At 38.5% G+C, this 24,757-nt stretch overlaps 1 protein-coding gene and 1 non-coding gene across 2 annotated transcripts in view; one reads left to right on the top strand and one right to left on the bottom strand.

Annotated features, from left to right (window-relative positions):
• LOC106881265 (17S U2 SnRNP complex component HTATSF1) overlaps nt 1-24,757 on the bottom strand; it is a 100,467-nt gene that overhangs the window by 46,049 nt on the left and 29,661 nt on the right. The window lies entirely within an intron of this gene.
• Nucleotides 23,032-23,150, top strand: LOC128248632 (5S ribosomal RNA). Its single transcript, XR_008264809.2, has one exon. It is a non-coding gene; the product is annotated as a 5S ribosomal RNA (ribosomal RNA).

The following is a 24,757-nucleotide window of genomic DNA, read 5'->3' as shown; positions in this document are numbered from 1 at the left end:
GTTTAATCAATATTCTAATGGTATTGATCTGGCTTTTGTTATGAACGATATGTTTTTCACTATTTTTGTTTTATTATTCTAAGATCAAATATTGTCAGAATTGGTTTTGACTTCCATTTCACAAGTGTTCCATATACTTTCAAGGTACACAAGAAAATGCTAAAATTTTTTCTCTCCTTTTGACTGCAGCCATGTTGGGGCACTGCCTTGAAGGGTTTTACTTGAACAAATCAAACCCAGAACTTTTTTTTTTTTCAAACTTAGTACTTATTCTACCAGTCTTTTTTGCCAAACTGCAAAGTTACAGGGATGTAAACACACCAACATTGGTTGTCAAGTGGTGGTGGAGGACAAACACACACATAAAGTTATATATAAACATATATATATATTAAAAATGGGGAAGGCTGGTTTATGGGATTACCTTAGGTTTCCCAACCATAATGGGTTTAGCTTTATGGTATTACGGATGGGAAACCCTTTATGGATGGGAAGCCTACGGTAATCCTATAAACCAGCCTTCTCCTTTCCTTCATTGGACACTAAACTTCGCTTGCGAAGACCTGTTGAGGCAAGTGAAATCGAAATCGAACTAAATTCGACGACTGGCCCCCATGCCAACGTCTCCTTCATTGGACACTAAACTTGGCTTGCGAAGACCTGTTGAGGCAAGTGAAATCGAAATCGAACTAAATTCGACGACTGGCCCCCATGCCAACGTCTCCTTCATTGGACACTAAACTTGGCTTGCGAAGACCTGTTGGGACAAGCGAAAACGAAATCGTGAGGGCACCAGCGTTCAAGCGTGATCGTTACCAGTGTCGCCTTCCTGGCACGTGAAAAGTCATTCGAGCGAGATTGTTGCCAGTGCCGCTGACTGGCTCCTGTGCAGGTGGTACGTAAAATACACCATTTTGAGCGTGGTCGTTGCCAGTACTTCTTGACTGGCCTTCGTGCTGGTGGCATGTAAAAGCACCCACTACACTCTCAGAGTGGTTGGCGTTAAGAAGGGCATCCAGCTGTAGAAACTCTGCCAAATCAGATTGGAGCTTGGTGTAGCCATCTCGTTCACCAATCCTCAGTCAAATCGTCCAACCCATGCTAGCATGGAAAGCAGACATTAAATGATGATGATGATATTTGATATATATGATATATATATATATATCCCCTTTAAGAATCCCTTTAAGAATCCCTCCACCATATCAGACAATACAGAGTCTTTACTAAAAAGTTTTGTACTAATGGCATGGCTGTGTGGTAAGAAGCTTGCTTCCCAACCACATGGTTCCGGATTCAGTCCCACTGTGTGGCACCTTGGGCAAGTGTCTTCTATTATAGCCTCAGGCTGACTAAAGCCTTGTGCGTGGGTTTATTAGATGGAAATTGAAAGAAGCCCAATGTGTGTGTGTGTGTGTGTGTGTGCATATGACCACTGCTTGACAGCCAGTGTTGGTGTGTTTACATCCTTGTAACTTAGAGATTCAGCAAAAAAAAAAAAATCAGAATAAATTCAAGATTCAAAAATATAAGTGCTGGGGGGGGGGTTGATTTGTTCGACTAGAAACCATTTCAGGCAGTGCTCCAGCATGGCCACAGTCAAATGACTGAAACAAGCAAAGGATAAAAGACCAACAATAAGGTTACAGGCATATGCGTGGCTGTGTGGTTTGGCAGTTCATTTCCCAACCACACAGTTTCGGGTTCAATCCCATTGTGTGGCACATTGGACATGATGACTTCTCCTACAGCTCCAGACCAGTCGATGCCTTGTGAATGGCTCTGATTGGTAAATTTCAGCCAATGTCCTTCTCCATAATGCAAGGATTTTCATGAGAAGTGTAGAATGTAAGCACTCATACAAACACACGTGTGTCTTATTACAGTCAATCTATGTCACCACTTGCGAGTGTGGAGAATGTAATGAAACACCTGGAAAGTTGTTGAACATAAAACCATTTGGTAACATGATGTCACTGTTATGAGACTAAAATTTTTAATGCAGCTTAAATAATAATAATATATCCACTTTATTAGTTAATATATGATTGTCTGTTTCTTTTTCTGGCCTCTGGACAGTTATTGAACAACTATAGATATTGTATGTGGGTGTGTGAAGGTATGTGTATGTGTTTACGTAGATGCACTTGGGGTTAGAAATAGGCCAAGAAGCCATAGGTTACAATGGACATCGATTGAAATAAACTTTGTTTATAAAAGTACACAAGGCGTGGGCTAAAAATGGATACTAAATCAATGGAAACTTTTGTTTCGGCTTTTTCTTTGCTTCTCATAAAACTGTTTACTTGTACTAGAGGGAGAGAGAGAGGGGGGATGGATATGTTAATAGACAGGTAAATGAATAGATAGATATGAAGGCAGATATGCAGATGAATAGACAAATATGTAGAGACAGACAGATAGGCAGGCAGGCAGACAAACAGATATAGTGAAAAGACAGATGGATAGATAGACAGATGGACAGAGAGAAAGAGAGAGATAGGTAGGGGATTGTTTCTTCATTAAAGGGTATGAGAATGTGACTGGAAGTGTGAGACATGAACTTAATTCTTTTTCCCTAAACCATTTTCTTGATCTTCTTAACCTCCATCATGGCTTTCTCTCTATTTCCCCATATACTTATCTGATATTGCTGGAGTTATCTTCCTTGGTTAATGTTGTGTTTTTTTTTTTTGTTTTTTTTTGTAGATTTTTAAGCATGCCTGGAAGATTTTTTTGTCTAATAATTGCAGAATAATGTTAGTTAATCCAAGTTTTTCAAACACCACCACCACTATCATCATCATCATTCAACGTCCGCTTTCCATGCTAGCATAACTGTAACTGATAGAGTGCCAGCTTATTTATACACACACTAATTAATTAATAACATGCTTTGGAGCATTTTTAGGTAACCTCAAATACCTTCTTTGATAAGCGTCTGTTTTTGGCTTTACTGTGAAAAGAAACAATGTTTTATACAACAGGTTTTTATTTGTCCATGGGCAGAAAATTTGCAATCACTCTAATTTCTAGTCTTTTTATATTTTCATCAGTGAAAGAAACACCATTGCACCTCCCTCCAAACAAGTATTTATAGCTTAGAGTTATTTATACCCCAACTGGTCGGTATAATTTGTGTAAAAGTGCATTTGCTGACAATATAATTAATTCATTAATAATGCACTACACAATAGTTTTGATTAATTAATTTGAAATGTAATATAAGGGAAAACCCTTTATGATAAACACATGGTGGGGTAAAAACCTGCAGTATAAAGGCTGTTTACTTATTACAATGCAAAGAAAATTGGTGGACTCCCTTGTCATAACCAATAAATGAGGATTCTGCAATTTCTTGCTAAACAACCTGTGTAGATGATTTGTTTACCATGATCAAATGTCCATTCTGTACATTAGCTCAATGAGGATAAAATATAGACACACATACACACACATAATATATGATGTATATTTTATTTGAAGGAGGAGATCATCATCATCATCGTCGTCATTTAACGTCCGCTTTCCATGCTAGCATGGGTTGGACGATTTGACTGAGGACTGGTGAAACCAGATGGCTACACCAGGCTCCAATCTGATTTGGCAGAGTTTCTACAGCTGGATGCCCTTCCTAACGCCAACCACTCAGAGTGTAGTGGGTGCTTTTACGTGCCACCGGCACGAGGGCCAGTCAGGTGATACTGGCAACGGCCACGCTCAAAATGGTGTATTTTACGTGCCACTTGCACAGGAGCCAGTCCAGCGGCACTGGCAACGATCTCGCTTGAATGTCTTTACACGTGCCACCGGCACAAGTGCCAAGAAGGCGACGCTGGGCACAGGTGATGGAGACTTATAATATAATGGACCACTGGAAGTTGCCATGAGACAACTTGCTGAGAACCAGATCTGTGGTTGGGGCAAGGATTCTACCAGAAGGAAGAGGGATATGGTTGTGAAACAGCAGACAGAACTGTAAAAGCTAAGATTCAGGCCTAGAAGATGCTGGAACAGTTAAGATAAGGGGATAATATAGATGCCCAGGAAAAAATTGGAAGAAAGGGACAGTTGAGAACAAATATCAAGTAATTAGAAAAAGAAAAAACTCAACATCAGTTGTACTCAACAAGAGACAGTAAATATAAATATAAGAGTTGTGAATGTTTGACCACATAAGGTGTCACAGATTGCAAGGCAAAGTGCCAGAGTGAATCAATAGATTGATAATGAGAAGTATATGCTGAATGATAGCAGCATATTTACCCTTGTTGATATGGAAAGAGTCATGGAAGTGCTATTATAAGACACTGTTAGTTGAGGGGAATCCATGACAGAAGGACAAAGTTGGCACAGCTGTAATTCGTACGACTATGAACTCTGAGTAGAGAGGAGTAAAGATTGAGAGAAAAGGGTCAGAGCAGAGATCTCTTCTTAATCTTTGGTAAATATGGTGTCAACTCCAAATATGCTTCAGTCTTTGTAACTCTTCTTTTTCTTTATTACCCCAACCATAGATACAGTAGAGCAGTACCAACTGGCATCTCATTGGTTATGACAAGTGTTCCAGACGATCAGATCAACAGAACACCCAACTCAGGAAATCATTGTACAAGTGGCTGAGTACTCCACTGACACCTGTACCCTTAGCATAGTTTTCAGGGAGATTCAGAATGACACAGAGTGTGACAAGGTTGGCCCTTTGTATTACAGGTACAACACATTTTAGCCAGCTGAGTGGACTGGAGCAATGTGAAATAAAGTGTCTTGTCACAAGGACACAATGCACTGCCAGGAATCGAACTCATGACCTTACGATCACGGGCCAAATATCCTAACCACTAAGCCCTGCACCGTCACTAAACAGCGCAGTAATAAGATATGAACAGCTGACTTATTTGGTTACCTGCCACCATAACTGCTTGGCCATCTGTTACATATTGAACACTTTCATACAACAAACTGGAATATTGACTCATAAACTAAACCTATATTTAAATAGCTGTACAGTATACATATAAATAAGATGCTGTAAAATGTGTGAAATAGAAACAGCCTACAAGTGAATTAATACCATTCGGTTAACATTAGATTTGCAAAGCTGGGGTAAAGCAGTTGCAAAATGTTTTTTGTAAAACTGGAGACCTTGTCTGTTCAGCCCTAATTTCACTTTAACATTACATTTTATATGTTATTTCTTTTCTTTTTTCATTTTCCACTTTTGTTACTATACATACATGCATTTATGCATTCATGCATTTCTAGGGACATGTTTGTTACGTTGCTATTTTATAAAGCACATTTTATGCAGAGAACAGGCTCAACGCTGCTTTTCATCTAATTTTTTTTCAACAAGACACATAAATTGACTTTTAGTTGATCTAAAGCTGAACTGAAAGTGAAAGGTTATTGTGACATTCTTAATATGGGTGTGTATGTATACGTGTATATATATATATATATATATATATATATATATATATATATATATATATATATATATCATGGGTGGGTATTAAATAGAGGTGTGGTGTGCTTAATACTAATACAATTTGCATACAATAGATTAAAACTTCATTTTTTTTTTAAATGTCTAAATGTAGAGTAGAAAACTGGAAGCAGACAAAATTGAAAATCATTTCCATATAACAATGCTTAAAATATCTTGATTACGTCTGCAAATATTTATCATCTGAAACAATCTCTACAACTGAGTGATGGAGAAGGAATATATCCTGCTATCACACTCTACAATCACGGACAATACTTCAATATAGTTCTATATTTAAGAGATGAGGAATTATTTACATTATTTACACCTGATGGATATTTTGTCCTCATCTTGTTTGTTGTTAACGTTTCGGCTGATATACCCTCCAGCCTTCACGATGAAATGCCATGAAGCATTTTGTCACCTATAATAATAATAATAATAACAATAATCACGAAGATGATTCTAATTTTAGCACAAGGCCAGCAATTTTGAGGGGAATTGTTAATCAATAGTATCGACCTTTATACTTGATAGGTACTAAGTGTGATTTGAATTCAGAATATAAGGGAACATAACTAAATACCACTAGATATTTTGTCTGCTGCTCAACCGATTTTACTGTTCCAGTTTAAAAAAATGATAAATTGGAAAAGCATATAAATCATAGTCATTAACCCTTTGGTATTCAGATTAATCTGTCAAATATAATGTTTATTTATTCACGTTGTTTTGAATTAATCATGCATTACCTCATTACTCTGAGATTTTGATGATATGATGGTTTATCTTTAAAATGACATTATAGGGTAGGTGTGAGAGACTGGATCTGATCAATTTGAACAAAAAACAAGGAGAATATGTGGTGGTGGCACGTAAAAAACGCCATCTCAACATGGCCGATGCCAGTACCCACTGACTTGCCCCCATGCCGGTGGCACGTAAAAAGCACTATCCAAACGTGGTCGATGCCAGTACCGCCTGACTAGCTCCTGTGCCGGTGGCACATAAAAAGCACCCACTACACTCTTGGAGTGGTTGGTGTTAGGAAGGGCATCCAGCTATAGAAACATTACCGTATCAGATTGGAGCCTGGTGCAGCCTCCTGGTTCGCCAGTCCTCAGTCAACCCTCCAACCCATGCCAGCATGGAAATCGGATGTTAAACAATAATGATGATGATGATGATGATGATTCCCACCACCACCTAATATTAATTATAAATAATATTAATTTCTTGCATTAGCATTATCTTTATATTTTACTTGTTTCAGTCATTAAACTGTGGCCATGCTGGAGCACCCCCTTGAAGAATTTTAGATGAGCAAATCGACCCTGGAACTTATTCTTTCATTAACCCTTTCAACCCAGAATTTCTTCTCAAGAATCGCGGTTGTATGCATGTGAGCCTTTTGAGCTGTCATTATAGTGTCAGACATTCCGATCATACGTCTGGCACTACAGACTTACCAAAAAAACCAGAGCAGTGTTATACTGCATCACATAGAATGGAAATTTTAAAGATTTGGGTTGTGAAATTTTTGACTGGTACAAATATGTACAAGCCAGGCCAAAAGGGTTAAAGCCTTGCACTTATTCTATCAGTCTCTTTTGCCAAACCACTAAGTTATGAGGATATAAACACAGGCAAGCTTCTTACAGTTTCCGTATACCAAATCCACTCACAAGGCTTTGGTCAGCTGGAGACTATAGTAGAAGACACTTGCTCAAGGTGTCACACAGTGGAACTGAACATAGAACTTTGTGGTTAGGAAGCAAACTTCTTACCAAACAGCCACGTCTGAAACCCATGCAATGAATTTTAATGCTGCACAATGCACAGATTCTCACATTTTCTCTGTGTTGTTCAGCTGCATTGATATACCCCTTGTGAAGAATATATTGAAAAACTGACAATAGGAGGTACCATTTTATGAGTACCATAAAACAGACAATGGATGAAGTTTTATGGATATCATAAAACAATTTATAATTTTTTTTATTTGTTATATTCAGAGTACAGACTTCTAAACAACATATTCCATAGACACCCGTTACATATGTTTCTATCTTCGAATGCATGGTTTACATAGACGTGATAAGAAGCTTGCTTCCCAATCATATGGATTGGGGCCTGGTGCAGCCTTCTGGCTTGCCAGCCCTCAGTCAAACCGTCCAACCCATGCTAGCATGGAAAGCAGACATTAAACGGCAAAGATGATGATAATGATTCTGGTATGCTAACAATTCTGTCAACTTCCTGCCAAATTCCCAATAAATAATGTTAAAAATTATATATTATTTTTCCATGAAATAGCTTTAGATTTTTAAAAAGCATTACAGTTTTAGTAAAAACTAATGATTTTCTCAAATACTATTAACTAGAAAAATTAAAAATAAATAGGAAAAATATATGCATTATTTTAAAGAATATTATTTTGCAAAGAGATTGGTATAAAGCTTAGTGTTTAAGCTACTGGGAAGCAGAAAATATGTATAAATACGTGTGTGTGTGGGGGGGGGGGGTGTTGATAATAAAATATTAGATGCTTAAGCTGATAGCAATGGGTGGTGCCTAACTACATGCATTCCATTCATAATATTACCAAGGCTATTACAAGAAAAAAATCTGCTTAAAGTCTTAAAAGTTTGTTACAAATTGAACTCAATAAATCCTGGCTAAATACGAAATACCAGTCTTTTGTCACCGATGGAGACAAGGGGCATTATTAATGTACTAATTTCATCTGATTAGAAACAAATGTGGCCTGATTTGGTGACAATTAAGAATGTGGCATGATACAGTGACGACCAATCTCTTTGCATAGTGAGAGATATTTAAGAGGTATTTAGCAGATCAAAATAAGTGGAAATAAAATTAGATTAACTATTGTTTGAATTGGCCTGAAATCATTGAAGATATTAAGATAAAATTAACGGATTAATATTCATACACTAAAACGACTTATTGTTATTAATGTAACTGTCGTCATTGTTGTTGTTGCTGCTGCATTTGTATTTTTGCTGATTTTGTTGTCAGCTTCCGCATATGTTTTTTGTTTTTTTTTTAGCAAGGGTGGAGGCAAAAAAGAAATATACAAAATAACAATATCAAAAAAAAAAATTTTTTAAATAAAAATGCAACAATATGCAAAAGGATGTCAGAGCTTGCAGAAAGCGAAGGAAATTGGGAGATATTCAACCATTTCTAACAATTAAGTCGCCCTCTTTTCAGCAGTGATGCACCCTGCACACTAAAACTATGACAGATACTACAATACGGGTGAATACAGGGTGGTTGGGTGGGGGCCATGGTTGCAGTAAAAGCTGACCTGTTAGAATGCTTGTTAGATTTCAAAAATACTTGCTTTCAAATGTTATGACATTTGGGTTTATACATACATACATGTTTTTTTTTTTACTCTTCTATTTGTTTCAATCATTTTACTGAGGCCATGCTGGAGCACCGCCTTTAGTAGAACAAATCGACCTCAGGATTTATTCTTTGTAAGCCTACTACTCATTCTGTCAGTTCCTTTGTGCCGAGCCGCTAAGTTACGACAATGTGAATACACCAACATTGGTTGTCAAGTGGTGGTGGTGGTGGTTGGGGGTACAAATACAGACACACAAACATATATACCACATGACAACTGATGGTGGTGTGTCTATGTCCCTGTAAACTAGCGATTCAGCAAAAGAGACCGATAGAATAAGTACTAAGCTTGCAAAGAATAAGTCCTGGAGTTCATTTGTTCAACTAAAGGCGGTGCTCCAGCATGGCTACAATCAAATGACTGAAACAAATAAAAGAATATATATATATATATATACATATTGTCCATTTGGCTGGCATATATCCATTCTGTTGCAATTAGCCATCTGGTTCACCAGTCCTCAGTCAAATCGTCCAACCCATGCTAGCATGGAAAGCAGACGTTAAACAATGATGATGATTTCTGCAGCTTGCAGACAATTCAGCATCTTGATTTGCAGTCTGCTGCTACAGTTTCTCTCCCCACATGCTTCTTTTAGTTTCCATCTACCAAATACACTCAGAAGGCTTTGGTCGGCCCAAGGCTCTAGTAGAAGACTCTTACCCAAGGTGCCACAGTAGGACTGAACCCGGAACCATGTGGTTAGGAAGCAAGCTTCTTACCACACAGCCATGTCTGCGCCTATGTGTATGAATGTTTGTTTATATGTGTGTGTGTGTATACATATATCTTTTTACTTGTTTCAGTCAGTAGACTGTGGCCATGCTGAGGCACCACCTTCAAGAATTATAGTTGAACGAATCAATCCCGGGACTTATTCTTTTTAAGCCTGGTATGTATTTTCTTGGTATCTTTTGCCAAACCGCTAAGTTACTGGGGACAGAAACACACCAACACTGGTTGTCAAGCGGTGGTGGGGAGAGATAAACACAGACACAAAGATGCAAGTTCACTTCCTGGTGAGATTAACTTTGCTTTTTGTCCATCTGCGGAATAAGACACCCACCGAATATTACAGCTCCTTCTCTCTCTCTCTCTCTTCCACTCCCTTTCTCTGGTAACAGGATTTCCTGTTACAACTGACAATGCATTGTTTTAAAGCCTTTTGGCTGCCACTTCTCAGTTTACATAAATACACACGTGCAATGACAGACAGGTGTGCATGTGTGCACACACAAACACACACACACACATGCTCTCTCTCTCTCTCTCTCCATATGCATTCAGACAATCCAAGACAACTCAGCATCTTGATTTGCAGTCTGCTGCTGCAGTTTCTCTTTGTGTTCTGAGTTCAAATCCCACTAAGGTCAACTTTGCCTTTCATCCCTCATCGGCCATAAATGAAGTAACAATAAAATACTTGAGTTGTTTCTTTCTTTCTCTCTCTCTCTCTCTCCTTCAGAATTAATTATTAATTATTTATCGACATGTGTCATTGTGTCCGTCCCCAATCACCGCTTAACAACAGGCATTGGTGTATTTAAGTCTCTAACTTAGCAGATTGGCAAAAGTGACTGATAGAATAAGTAGCAGGCTTGAAAACAAATTACTGGGGTCAAAAAGCACGTAAAAAGCACCATCCGAACGTGGTTGATGCCAGATCAGATTGGAGCCTGGTGCAACCTCCTGGCTTGCAAGTCTCCACTCAAAACGTCCAACCCATGCCAGCATGGAAAACAGACGTTAAACGATGATTATGATGATGGTGAAGATGATGATGATGCCAGTCTAGTGACAGAAACTAGTTCAAAATATTCAGTGCATGATACACAAAAACGGTTTGATAAATGTTTATAGATTGTACCAATAAGAGTGGATATAATTAAAATAATAAATATTTCCATGGTTTAGTGTAGCATTTAGAAATAGATTTCCAAAGTGTTGTACTTCAGTTATTTCTTTTTTTTCATTTCTTCTTTTTCACTGGGCATGTCTTGGAGTTTGGTCACAGGGCCACTGTCACTCATATCACTCCCAAGAACTTCATTAATCATCATCATTATTGTTTAATGTCTATCTTCCATGCTGGCATGGGTTGGATGGTTTGACTGGGGACTGGCAACCCAGAAGGCCGCATCAGACTCCAGTCCTATCTGACATGGTTTCTACAGCTTGATGCCCTTCTTAACACCAACCACTCCAAGAGTGTAGTGGGTGCTTTTTACATGCCACCAGCACAGGAGCCAGTCAGGCACCACTGGCATCAGCCACATTCAGATGGTTGTTTTACGTGCCACCGGCACAGGACCCAGTAAGCCAGCTCTGGCAACGACCCATGCATGCATGGTGCGTATTATGTGCCACCAATACGGGAGCCAGTCAGGCGGCACTGGCATCAGCCACAACTACAATTCCATTTGATTGTGACTTTTAACAGGACATGAATCCTGAGTTCATTAAACTCCATCTGACTCCACCTTATGTGGGACCCTGTCCTATATAAGTTAAAGAAACCTGTTACAAGTAAACAACTCCTCTTTCTTGGTAGACAAGGAGTAAACAGTGAACCTAATAAGAACAAATTGGAGTGGAATCTCTACAGTAGCCTCACATTTAACTCAACACTCTTCTGGCAGACACTGCAGCCAAACTGGTACCAAACAACATATTGCCCTTGAAACATTTAAGCCACACCAGTGAAGCCAATAAGGGGATTGTGGTAGCTGGGCAACCCAGGATCTTCATACTCTCATCTAAGGCTTGGAGTGGTCACTTCAGACACTGACCAGTGGTGCAAGTCTCCATTGTTTCTTCAGACAAATGCCAAAGACAAACATTTATTTCACATGTTTTTTTTTTGTATTTCTGTTATGTACAATTCTACATTTGTGAGACGAGGAATTCATTCTATGTAAAAGGTTTATAGCGGTCACATCTTGATTGCTGTTTTCACTATGCTTCACCTGTTGTACGCTCCAGCCTTCTTCAGGTGTCTTGTGTTGAACTTGGTTGTTGCATTGGAATTTTATTATGTAGTTTAGTTAGAACAAAGGGTCAAGGTCCACAAACTTCACAGGCCATGTAAGACAGAGAAAGATCTGGTAAGCTTGATATTCAATTTGACAGACACATCTGACTGTAAATGTTTGCATGGAAAATGAGGATGGAAAAGGAATTCCAAAGGATTGGTATTCTGGAGAGAAAGGGTTAAGGTTGAGATTAGTGAGAGGGATACGACTATAATACTGACCAGATGATAAAAGGAAAAGATAGGTGGGGGTGGGGTATATTAAGTGGATCTGTGTGGGAGGAGATAGTTTACAACCAAGTATTTTGGGAGATCAGAGGCCATTGCTATTGTGATAGATTAAATTGAATGAGGAGACATCACGTCTGTAACTGAAAGATTGCAGTGTGTCAATGAATGAGTTTTTACAAATTACCTTGATGGCATTTGGGTGGGGAAGGGGTGGCGGTGTTTAGGATGAATGTAGGCATGACCAAGCAGTTAAAAAGTTTACTTTACAACTACAAGTACAGGTTTCAATTCCACTGCATGTCACCTCGATTAAGTGTCTTTTATCATAGCCTCAGAGAGACCTAACCCTGGTGAGTAAAGCTGGGGAGTCAGACATTGTAGGGACAACATCATCTGGCCTTGCTCATTCTCCCACCATGAAATTAAGGAGGAGGAGGAGGAGGATAAATGTGTGACAGGCGAGCCCCTTCATTAATAATAAAGAGGAAGGAAAATTACAGGTATGAAGATTTAATCATCATCATCATCATCGTTTAACGTCCACTTTCCATGCTAGTATGGGTTGGACGATTTGACTGGGATCTGGGAAGCCAGGAGGCTGCACTAGGCTCCAATCTGATCTGGTAGAGTTTCTACATCTGGATACCCTTCCTAACGCCAACCACTCCGAGAGTGTAGTAGGTGCTTTTATGTGCCACCGGCACGAAGGCCAGTCAGGCGGTACTGGGCCAGACGGGTTGCAAGGTTCATAGACAACAGGTGGTTTAATCAAACGATTTGAGCCAAGTGCACAGTTAAGAAGAAAGTGGAAGTACACTGTAGCCAGTGACATATCAACATGCAATAGTCTGGTCGATACAGGTGAATAAACTGTCACCTAAATTATGCAAAGATGAAAATAACACTAACATCTCATATTAACAGATATATTTACCAAAATTACATAACAATATCTTGAGATACTAAATAGTAAATTTATTCAATAAAATCACCATTGGCTTCAATCACAGCTTCCAGAATCTCCTGCACAGTGGCAACTCGTGTATAAGCACTGCGGAACTGCAGCACCCACTATTTTCCACTCAATATTATCGATAACATTCAATATCATGAGTCCTTTTTTCTTTAATTCATTCTTTAGACTTGTACATTATATAATCCTTAAGCTTAATGTCAGTAGCCATCTCCTAGTTTAAGAGCAAAACACAAAAATCCTTGTACAGAACTGTGCACTTCACAACTCCAGCGATGCAGTGTTTGGCTGTTGTGCGCATGCTCACATGTCCAAGATAGGAAGCTGCACACTAGGGAGAAAGAGCACTGTGGTTCACGCAGTGCCGACCCTGGTGTGCTGGTGAAAGGTAGTGTTTCTTTTTGACTCCGCGTGTATCATGCTTAAAAACATGTTTATATTCTTGAATGTAATAAAGTGTAGAATTAGATTATTATCCTGCTTCCAGCTAGTGTTGCTGCCAAGATTTGAAAAACAGGGCAGATTTTCCCCACTTATTTTGTGATTTGGGGGGTGATTTTTGAAAACCAAGGGAAAATTTTGAGGACAAGGTGATGCAAACATACATACACACATGATGGGTTTCTTTCAGTTTCCACTTACCAAATTCACTCACAAGGCTTTGGTCAACCTGAGTCTATAGTAGAAGACACTTGCCCAAGGTTAAGAAAAGTGATAAACAAGTGTCGTTGAATTAAAAACCCTTGGTAGTATTTGTTTCACCCAAGTTGCACATATACTCCCTTATCATTCTTGCTAGTGTGTAACAAAATGACTGGCATCCTGAAAACTGGTAACCAGTAATAATACGATACGTGTTATGTGATATCTTGTTTTATATCACATTAATTATATATATATATATATATATATATATATATCTCAACTAGTAAAAGAAAACAACTTTTCTTTCAAAAGAATAAAAAATACCAAGGCATTATTTTTTTATAAGTGCATAAAATACTATTAGTAGCAAACTAGTATAGTGGCTAGGTATTGAAAGATTTGTGACTTTTGTTGCGTAAGGGAAAGGTATTGAATAATGTCTACTTTTGTGAGTATGAATGAATATAAAGGGGCAAGGTTTTATTCACAAATGACACATGAAGATTAAACCTGTTTTACTAGAAATCAATGAAAATACATAAAAATAAACAATGAAAGAGATAAAAAATAAAAAAACAGAACTGGTCCAGATTGAAAAGTGTTGTGAGTAAGTCAAATGGAATGTTCCTCCATTTGATTTGCTTACTTAAATTTTTCTTAATTTTTTTTTTTTTAATGCTATCAACACAACTGTTCACTCCACCACCTCCATCACCATCATGATTTAGTTGCTTGATCTGCTAGAAATGATAGCTTAATCTCACCCAAATCATTCCCAGTCATCCTAGAAAAAGAAAGAACATACTAGATGAAAATGTTTCCTTAGATTCAGTTACAATGTCTAAATAAAAGACATGATGGCCACGGTTGGAATTTGTCTCTGATCATAGATCTACTCAGTTAGGGTTGAAGTGGATCAATTGCAACAATAATGTCATCATATTGATAACATAAACATTGATATATAACAACATAAACTAGAGACAACAACATTCACTGTCAACATCATGAGCCAAGAAGGAAACCTCCACTTGGTTATTTAAGCACTAAAAATAGCAGTCAAATCTCCCTCATATCACATTTGACAAGTACTGGCTAAATCAGGCTTCACTGACGAAATTTAATAAGCCTGAAACACGTCGAGTTGTTTGTGCTAGCCAAACATAAGACTCAATCTCTTCTGCATGAACTGATATTATCTTTTACTTGTTTCAATCATTGGACTGCAGCCATGCTAGGACACAGTCTTGAACAATTTAGTCAAATAATCAACTCCAGTACTTATTTAATTGATCTCTTTTATTGAAACACTAACTTAAAGGGACATCAACAAACTGATACCAGTTGTCAACCACTGGTAGGGGATCAAGACAAACACACATGCACATATATAAACAACGAGCTTTCACAGTTTCCATCAACCAAAATCACTCATAAGGCATTAGACAACCCTGGGCTATAGTAAAAGACAGTTGCCCCAGAAAGCACTCAGTGGGATTGAACCCAAAACCACATGGTTGCCAAAGCAAGCTTCTTAACCACACAGCCATGTCTGTACCTAATTTCTTTTATCAATTTGGATTCCAGAGTTGTCACCCTTCCTTTTCGTTTTTCATCTGACAATAATTAATCAATAGAGTTATTATGGATTTTTCTCTTCACTTCAGGTGTAATTATAATTAATTAAATTTTTTTAACTCATTAAGTATGTTAGCCTCCATGTCTTCATGTAACCAATAACATTTTTCATAAATGGTGAAGCTTGGACGAGTTTTTGAAAGCAGTGAAACTATGCTGGCTGGGAACAGAAACCAGATTGAAATGATTGTTCTCTGGGGACTTAGTACTAGAGGACAGAATTCATAATCACCCCCCCCCCCCCACTACAACCACCATCATCACAACACTCACAGACAAAGGTCCTTCAACCAGACTAAACCAATAAGAAATAAAAAAGAAAAGATAGATAGATAGGTAGATAGATAGATAGATAGATAGGTAGATAGATAGATAGATAGGTAGATAGATAGATAGGTAGATAGATAGATAGGTAGATAGATAGATAGGTAGATAGATAGATAGGTAGATAGATAGATAGGTAGATAGATAGATAGGTAGATAGATAGATATACACAGACAGACAGATAGACAGGTAGGTGGGTGGGTAGGTGAGTAGATAGACAGGTAGGTGGGCAGGTGAGTAGATAGACAGGTAGGTGGGCAGGTGAGTAGATAGACAGGTAAGTGGGTAGGCGAGTAGGTCAGTGGGTAGGTGAGTGGGTAGGTGAAGCCTATCATATATATATATATATATATATATATATATATATATATATATATATATATATATAAATGAAAAATGTATAAACAAACGACATAACATATACTGAATGTAAAAACAAATGGGAAGTAAACAGAAAGTCCATAATTCTTTATCAGTTATCAACCAAAGGCACTTTTCAGTTTCGCACCTTATGGATAACTGGACGGATGAATAAACAGATATGTGAGAGTGTGTGTGAGTATTTGTGTTTGTCCCCTCACCACTTGACAAAAGAGACAGAATCTGTAAGAAGCACATCATGTATATGTGTGTGTGTGTGTGTGTGTGTCCTGACACCACTTGACAACCAGTGTTAGTATGTTTACATCGTAACTTAGTTTAGCAAAAGAGACTGATAGAATAAGTATGAGGTTTAAGAAGAATAAGTACTGGGGTCAATCCATTCAACTAAAAATCTTGAAAGCGGTGCTCCAGCATGGTCACAGTCTAATGACTAAAGCAAGTCAAAGAGAGAAGGTATAAACGGTTTATACTTTTAATGTTTTATTCTTTCTTTTAATCCTGTAAAAAAAATATCATCATCATTATCATCATCATCATCGTTAAACATCTGCTTTCCATGCTGGCATGGGTTGGACGGTCCGACTGGGGTCTGGGAAGCCAGGGGTCTGCACCAGGCTCCAGTCTGATCTGGCAATGTTTCTACAGCTGGATGCCCTCCCTAACACCAATCACTCTGAGAATGTAGTGGGTGCTTCTTACGTGCCACCAGCACAGTTACGTGCCACCCACACAGTTATGTGCCACCAGTCATGGTTATGTGCCGTCTTCCTGTAAAAATATGTCAATAAAATGTGATTCATAAGGTATAGAGGTAAAAAAATAAAAAGTCAGGATGGTTATAATTGGCAGGTCTTTGATCATAGGAGTGCTTGGTCAGCTTTGGTCACCAGCAACAATGATGGATTAGATTTATTTAAGCTAGCCAGACTGGGGTTTAACGAGTTCAGACATCACCTACTTTACAGCGCAGGGCAAAAATGATAACTATCTCACAGTTATTTTAATTTCAGCATTTTGCAAATTAATTAGCTAATTATGGATCCATTTTAATAACAAAAAAAAAAAACTCTCTGGTTGGAATCCTAGCTACGCCCATGGTGTGAGCACAAAATTAGTTAAATATTGCAAATGGGTGCTGTTGCCTACTAAGGGTGAACAAAAGTTTAGTGACTAGTGGGAGGGGTGTTCATATCGCAAGATACATTTCTATGAAATAGAGGAATAAGCAGGCATTCAGATATGGATGTGTGGGTGTATGTTAGTTGTCTGTTTATTTGTTTGTTGATATGGGTGTGTGTGCTTTTATATCTGTATAGCTTAGTTGCTAAGTGACTCTTTGTGTGTCAATAAGCAGATAAGCAGTCATTGGATCAATTTGTATCAGCTGAGGTGGTTACACAATACTCACATCAACTCAAGCAGAAATACTCTTACACACATGTTTATCCTACTGACGTGGGACACAGAGATCCTATTGTCTCGCTGATTACAGAGAACAATTGGACTTAAGATGCAGACTATTGTAAACCAAGACTGCACAACAAACTCCTTTCTGATCAAAACAGACGAGAAAATATCTTAAAAATGTCTATTCACTTTTTAAGATGTTTCAACAATAAACAAGTATTCTGTTGTTGTTTTTAGGATTGATAAAAAGTAAAAACAAATAATAAAGAAAACAGCTTACCACCCTTCAAAATGTTTTTTTTTCTTATCTTTATCTTTAGTTGTTGTTTTTCTTGTTGTTGCTTAGCCCCAGGTCAACCCTGATTAAATAGACCTATGATCAAAGGCATCCCAGCCATGACCATCACTGGAAACCCAGAGCCCTGTTAAGTAATTTATCGCAGTCAGAATCATTAGCCTGTAGGTCAAAATGCTAAGTGGCATTTCACCTGTCTTGACACTTTGGGTTCAAATTCTGCCAAGACTGATAAAATAAGTACCAGTTGAACACTGGGATTGACACAAGCTGCTAAGCTTCCCTCCCCACAAATTCCAGACCTTGTGCCTACACTAGAAAGGATTATTAATTATTATTATTATTATTATCATTATAAAAGGCGGTGAGCTGGCAGAAACGTTAGCACACCAGGCAAAATACTTAGCGGTATTTCGTCTGCCGTGATGTTCTGAGTTCAAATTCCGCCGAGGTCGACTTTGCCTTTCATCCTTTCAGGGTCAATTAAATAAGTACCAGTTGCTCACTGGGGTCGATACAATCGACTTAATCCCCGTTTGTCTGTCTTTGTTTGTTCCCTCTGTGTGTAGCCCCTTGTGGGCAGTAAAGAAATAAGAATTTCTTCCAAATTTACATTCTGAGTTCAAATTCCACTAAGATTGAATTTGCCTTTCATCCTTTTAGGCTTGATGAAATAAATACCAGTTGTGTATGTGAGGTGATGTAATCAAATTTGAAACTAATATTGGAAACTAGTATTTTTCTAAGATAATAGTGTAACTTGAGTAAAATTTGGCTGCTTGTTTTAGTATGTTGAATGATCTCAAATGAATGATCTCAAAGAGGCAACCTCATTGCTTCAATTGGCTGTCTTTTCCTAAGATAGCAAGGTGTGAATGAAGGTTGTTGTAGCTGCTACTTCTAGCATTAATAATAATAATAATAGTTTCAACTTTTACTACAAGGGCAGCAATTTTGGGGAAGGGGGCTAGTCGATAACACCGACCCCAGTGTTCAACTGGTACTTTATCGACCCTGAAAGAATGAAAGGAAAAGTTGACCTGGGTGGAATTTGAATTTAGAGCATAAAGACAGACGAAACACAGTTAAACATTTTGTCTGGTGTTTTGAAGATTCTGCCAGCTCACTGCCTTAATCATCATAATAATAATAATAATAATAATAATGATAACAATAATGATTCCAATTTTTGGCAGAAGGCTTGAAATTTGAGGTATGGGGATTACCCTAGCACTTAAGTGGTGTCTGTTTTATCAACCCCAGATGGATGAACGGCAAAGATGACCTTGGTGGTATTTGAATGGCAAGGGGCCAACAATTTTTGTGGTGGGGAGGGGAGTTGGTTGCATTGACCTCAGTATTTGACTGCTGCTTTATTTTACCGAATCGAAAAGAACGAAAGGTGAAATTTGAATTCAGAACATAAATAATGCAAGGCATTTTGTCCAGCATTCAACCATTCTGCCAAATGAAGAAGAAGAAGAAGAAGAAGGAGAAGAAGGAGAAGAAGAAGAAGAAAAAGAATTCTTTGAAATTGTGGCCATGCTGGGGCACCACCTTCAAGAACTTTTAGTCGAATGAATCAACCCGTCCTTTTCTTTTTATTTTTAAGCCTGATGCTTTCTATTGGTCTCTTTTGCCAAACTGTTAATGTTACAGGGATGTAAACACAACACTGGTTGTCGAGCAGTGGTGGGGAACAAGCACAAACACGTGCGCGCATATACATACATACAGACATACATACATACCCTGTTGTTGATATTGAAATTCCAATGAAGGAACCTTGGATCTAGGTTAGAAACCAGTTATTTCTCTATTGGCAAGAAATCTTGAAATAAACTGAACAATGGCTGGCTGGCTGGTTTGCATGCATTCATACATACATACATACTTACATGATGATGGCCGTCCACTCATGACCGAGGAAGACCATTGCCGACCTTCAGGAACATTGTAAGCTCTAGGACTAACTTATATTTTGCATTTGCGGCTCCGTTGGTGGCTAATGAGACCTGCTCTTGACAAGCATACATGACTTCAAACATTGCAGACCAAGCTTTCCCCATTCACTATACGAGCCGTGCGCTTTCGCGCAGCTCGCTTAAGTTCTTCATGCTGGATACGTGCTCTCTCAAAAGTGTTGATCCCCTCCTTAACCTGCTTCCTCCATCTGTGGCGATGACAGGATGACATACATACATACGATAGGCTTCTTTCAGTTCCTATCTACCAAATCCACTCAGAAGGCTTTGGTCAACCTGGGGCTATAGTAGAAGTCACTTGCCCAAGTTGTCATGCAGTAGGACTGAACCTGGAGTCATGTCCTTGGGAACCAAGTTTCTTTCCATACGGCCATTCCTGCACCTGGAGCAACCCAAAGTAAAGAAGTGCTTCACTCAAGGACACAACATGCTGCCTTGTCCAAGAATTGAAACCAGAATCTTACAATTGTCAGCACAACACTAACCTCTTGGGCCACATGCTTTCACATTAACTATATAAGAGTAGCTTTATTTAGTATTGTTGTTGGCTAGTCTTCATATGCAGACTGCTAAGACAAAAACAGGTCACTGACTGACAGACAGAAGACAGATAGGTAGACAAGCAAACAAATTAATAAACAGACAAACAGTAAGCCTAACAAAGCTAAGCAAAGCAAAACAGATGGATAGGTTTTTTTTTTATGCTATTATAAGAATGTGTAGGTGTTATATTGACGTGTTTGCATGTTCATGAGAATTTGGAAAGTACACTTACAAAAACAGTATAGGACAAAGTAGACACAGCACCTTTGAATTTACTATTTGGCATGATGACATTAACTTTCAGGGCATCTTTTTTATTACTTTGTAGTTAATCTCATGGATGTATTTCCTATGTATTTCTATGGGGTTTCTACCACAACAGCCTGGTCTGACTGTGGTGTAATAATTGTTTTGTTCATGATGTAAAATAAAAAGCCTGGGAAAAAAAAAATTGAAGACAAAGGTCATGGCCATACTGACTTGGTTACAATGATGTCTAATTAATGTGCATGAGGAATGACTAATGGAAAATTATTCTATATCATCATCATCACTATCATCATTTAATGTCCATTTTCCAAACTGGCATGGGTTTGATGAATTGGCAGGAGCTAGTATGTCAGGGACTGCACTAAGTTCCTCCACAGCCACTTTTGACAATGGTTTCTACAGGTGGATGCTCTTCCAAATACCAACCACTTCAGAGTGTACCAGGTGACCTTTTATGTGGCACCAGCATCAGTGGGGTTACTATGTAACCTGCAAGACAAAATCCCTCAACTGAGTGGGGAGTGGTATTGAATGAGGTGGCTTTATGCCAGATGATGAAAGGTTAGAGCATAACAGAGGGACAGGAACAGATGTTTTGCTGCAGAGAGAGATACATGGTTACCCCAGCGGAAAAAAAAGATAGGTGGTGGTCGTCATCGTCGTGAGAAAATGTGAAAGGACAGATAAAAAAAAGACAAGAAAAATGATGTGAGAGGGTAAGTAAGTTCGTGAGAGTGTGAAAGGAAAGTGACAGATGAGGAAAATGCATATTGTATATGTTTTATCATATGAGTGACTAGACTCTAGAGGGAATAATAGTGAACTATTATTATTATTATTACCTCTGCCTTAGTGAAGGCGGAGGTATTGTTTTTCAGTTGTGTTTGTTTGTTTATCCGTGGACAAGATATCTCAAGAACCGCCCGATGGATTCGGACGAAACTTTCAGGGATGTTTGGCCCCATGACTGGCATGAACTGATTAGATTTTGCAAATGATCTGGTACCAGACAAGGATTCTGGATTATTTTTCCTGTTTTTTCTTACTTAATTTTTGAGAGTGGCCAGGTTCATTTTTAGTATTCTCGCTTGTGAGAGCAGTCGAGTTTATTTCAGATATTCTCATTTTAAAGATCATCTTTGGCTAATTGTTGAGAAGACGTTGGTGTTGCCTTGGTGGAAGCTTGCACTCTCGTAGTGCTCATTATAATTATTGAGGTAGTGGCTCACAAAATTGTTAGCTCGACAGGCAGAAATGCTTAGCAGCATTTCATCCATCATTTTTAGATTCTGAGTTCAAATTCCACCAAGGTCGACTTTGACTTTCATCCTTTTGGGGTCAATAAATTAAGTACCAGTTGCGTACTAGGGTTGATGTGATTGACTTACTCTCTTCCTTGAAACTGCTGGCTTTGTGACAAAATTTTAAATCATCGTTGTTGTTGTTGTTGTTATGTGGCGAGGTGGCAGGGTCGTTAGCATGCTGGGCAAAATGCTGGTAAGTATTTTGCCCATCTTTACGTTCTGAGTTCAAATTCCATCATGGTCGACTTTGTCTTTCATCCTTTCAGGGTTGATAAATTATGTACCAGTTGAAAAGTGGGGTCGATGTAATTGACTTACCTCCTCTCCTGAAATTTCAGGCCCTTATACCTAAAATAGAAAGGGTTATTGTTATCATCAAGATTCTTATTTGCATTTGACGGATATTTGTCCTCATCTTGTTTGTTGTTAACACAACGTTTCGGCTGATATACCCTCCAGCCTTCATCAGGTGTCTTGGGGAAATTTCGAACCTGAGTTCTCATTCCTAAGACCCGGCAAGCCAAGTAAGGTCGTTGCCAGTGCCCCTGGACTGGCTCTTGTGTGGGTGGCACATGAGATGCACCATTTTGAGCGTGGCCGTTGCCAGTACCGCCTGACTGGCTCCCGTAGGATTTTCGAGTGAGATCGTTGCCAGTGCCCCTGGACTGGCTTGTGCGGGTGGCACATAAAAGACACCATTTCGAGCGTGGCCGTTTTCGTGCGGGTGACACGTAAAAGCACCCACTACACTCTCTGAGTGGTTGGCGTTAGGAAGGGCATCCAGCTGTAGAAACTCTGCCAAATTAGATTGGAGCCTGGTGTTGCCATCCGGTTTCACCAGTCCTCAGTCAAATCGTCCAACCCATGCTAGCATGGAAAGCGGACGTTAAACGACGATGATGATGATTATCATTATTATTATTATTATTATTATTCAGGTCACTGCCTGGAATTAAACTCAAAATCTTGGGGTTAGTAGCCCACACTCTTAACCACTATGCCATATGCCCATAATAAAGGCTGGAGGGTAAATCAGCTGAAACATTGTGTTAACAACAAACAAGATGTGGACAAATTACGGCCATATCACGTTGAAAGCACCGGTTCTCGTCCGATCACCGAAGTTAAGCAACATCGAGCCTAGTTAGTACTTAGATGGGTGACCGCTTGGGAACCCTAGGTGCTGTAAGCATTCTTTTACACGGTGGTGCATCAGCATGGCCGCAGCTCTAAGCTGAAACTTAAGAAAAAAAAAAAAAAAAAAATCCATCAAATGTAAATAATTCCTCATTTCTTAAATATAGCACTGTATGATTATTATTATTATTATCATTATTATTATTTTTATATCAATATATATGAATACAGTTTAAGGAAATAAAAAGATGAATTAAAAAGATAAAAACTTAAAGCACACCACATCTATCAAATGTATTATGAGGAGGTAAATAAGCCATACCTTCAAAATTCATTTCAATTATATTTAAAAACATTGTGTTCATTAAATGGCAGGATAACAATAGAATTTTTTGAAACTCTATGCAGACACTTATACCATGGAATTTCCATGGGTTCAGCTGGCCCTGTAGTATTTTTAAAATTAAATATTATCAGGAATTGTACCAAAAATTGTTAAAATATTTTGTGCTTTGCAGAACCATAACCAATTTATTGCACATAAACTTTAGTAACAAAATCTTATATGGAACCCCATGAGGAATGTAGATCCTGGTTGTGAACTGGTCTAAATTGAACTAGGGCTGCCATTGACTGAACCATTCATATCCCATTGCCAGGTTTTTTCACTGAATGTTTTTCAGTGAGGTCTTTGACACCTCATTGTAAATGTTGTTGTTGGCAGTGATGGTGGTGGTACTCCATCCATAAACCTTGCTGTTGTTTTGTACTAGTAGAACTGCATTTATCTTTTTATGTTTTATTTGTTCCAGTTGCTGGATTGTGGCCATGCTGGAGCACCACCTTGAAACAAATCGATCCCAGTACAAATCCCTCTCGGGTCACTATGACTTTTGTCCTTCAAGGGTCAATGAAATAAGGTACCACCCTGGGGCAGAAGATTGGCGAAACTGCCACAGCATTAGACACACTGTTGTAGCATTTGTGTTGGTGTTTTTTTTTTCATGTATTCTCTGTACCCAAGTAGATAAGTTTGGACTACTTACCGATATCTGGCAGATACGATAAGGGATTATCTAATGAAAATCCCTTAACAAGTTCTTAGCACTTACCAAGAGTGTCACCAGATGTCATTTCACATCCTGGTAATGTAAAAAGTGTGTGATTGCACAGGGAAGCAGATAAGGACAACAGGTATGGCTCTGTTGCTAAGAAATGCATTTTGCAGCCATGACCAACCTCCTATGCTCTTTGAACTGTCTGCTTAATCCCAGGTGATGTGTTGGTGGTCTGAACCAAAACATACCCCAACATCATAACTTCTCAACACTGAATGATCCGGAAGAGTTTCATTATCATCCACATATCAGTAGAGACAACATTCATATGTAATGGCAGTGTAACTGAAACGTGAAATTTATGAGTGTAGAATACAATTATATATATTATAACTAACGAAATATTTCATGTAATATAACAGAAATGAGGTTAAAATTGATTGGGATCACCATTTTTTTATGTGCTCACTCTTGCTAACTTTAGAAGCGGGCTATGCCTCTGCTGCAGTCCAATAACTAAAACAAGTAAAAGAAAAACGATAACTGACGACTGCAAGTAGCAGGAGCACCACATAATTCACAAATGTTTTGTTAGCTGGTAATT

The sequence above is a fragment of the Octopus bimaculoides genome, chromosome 8 (genome assembly GCF_046866305.1).
Source record: "Octopus bimaculoides isolate indiv1 chromosome 8, ASM4686630v1, whole genome shotgun sequence".
Taxonomy (NCBI): Eukaryota; Metazoa; Mollusca; class Cephalopoda; order Octopoda; family Octopodidae; genus Octopus; species Octopus bimaculoides.
Note: the sequence above shows the minus strand (reverse complement) of the source record. Positions and strands in the feature narration are given on the sequence as shown.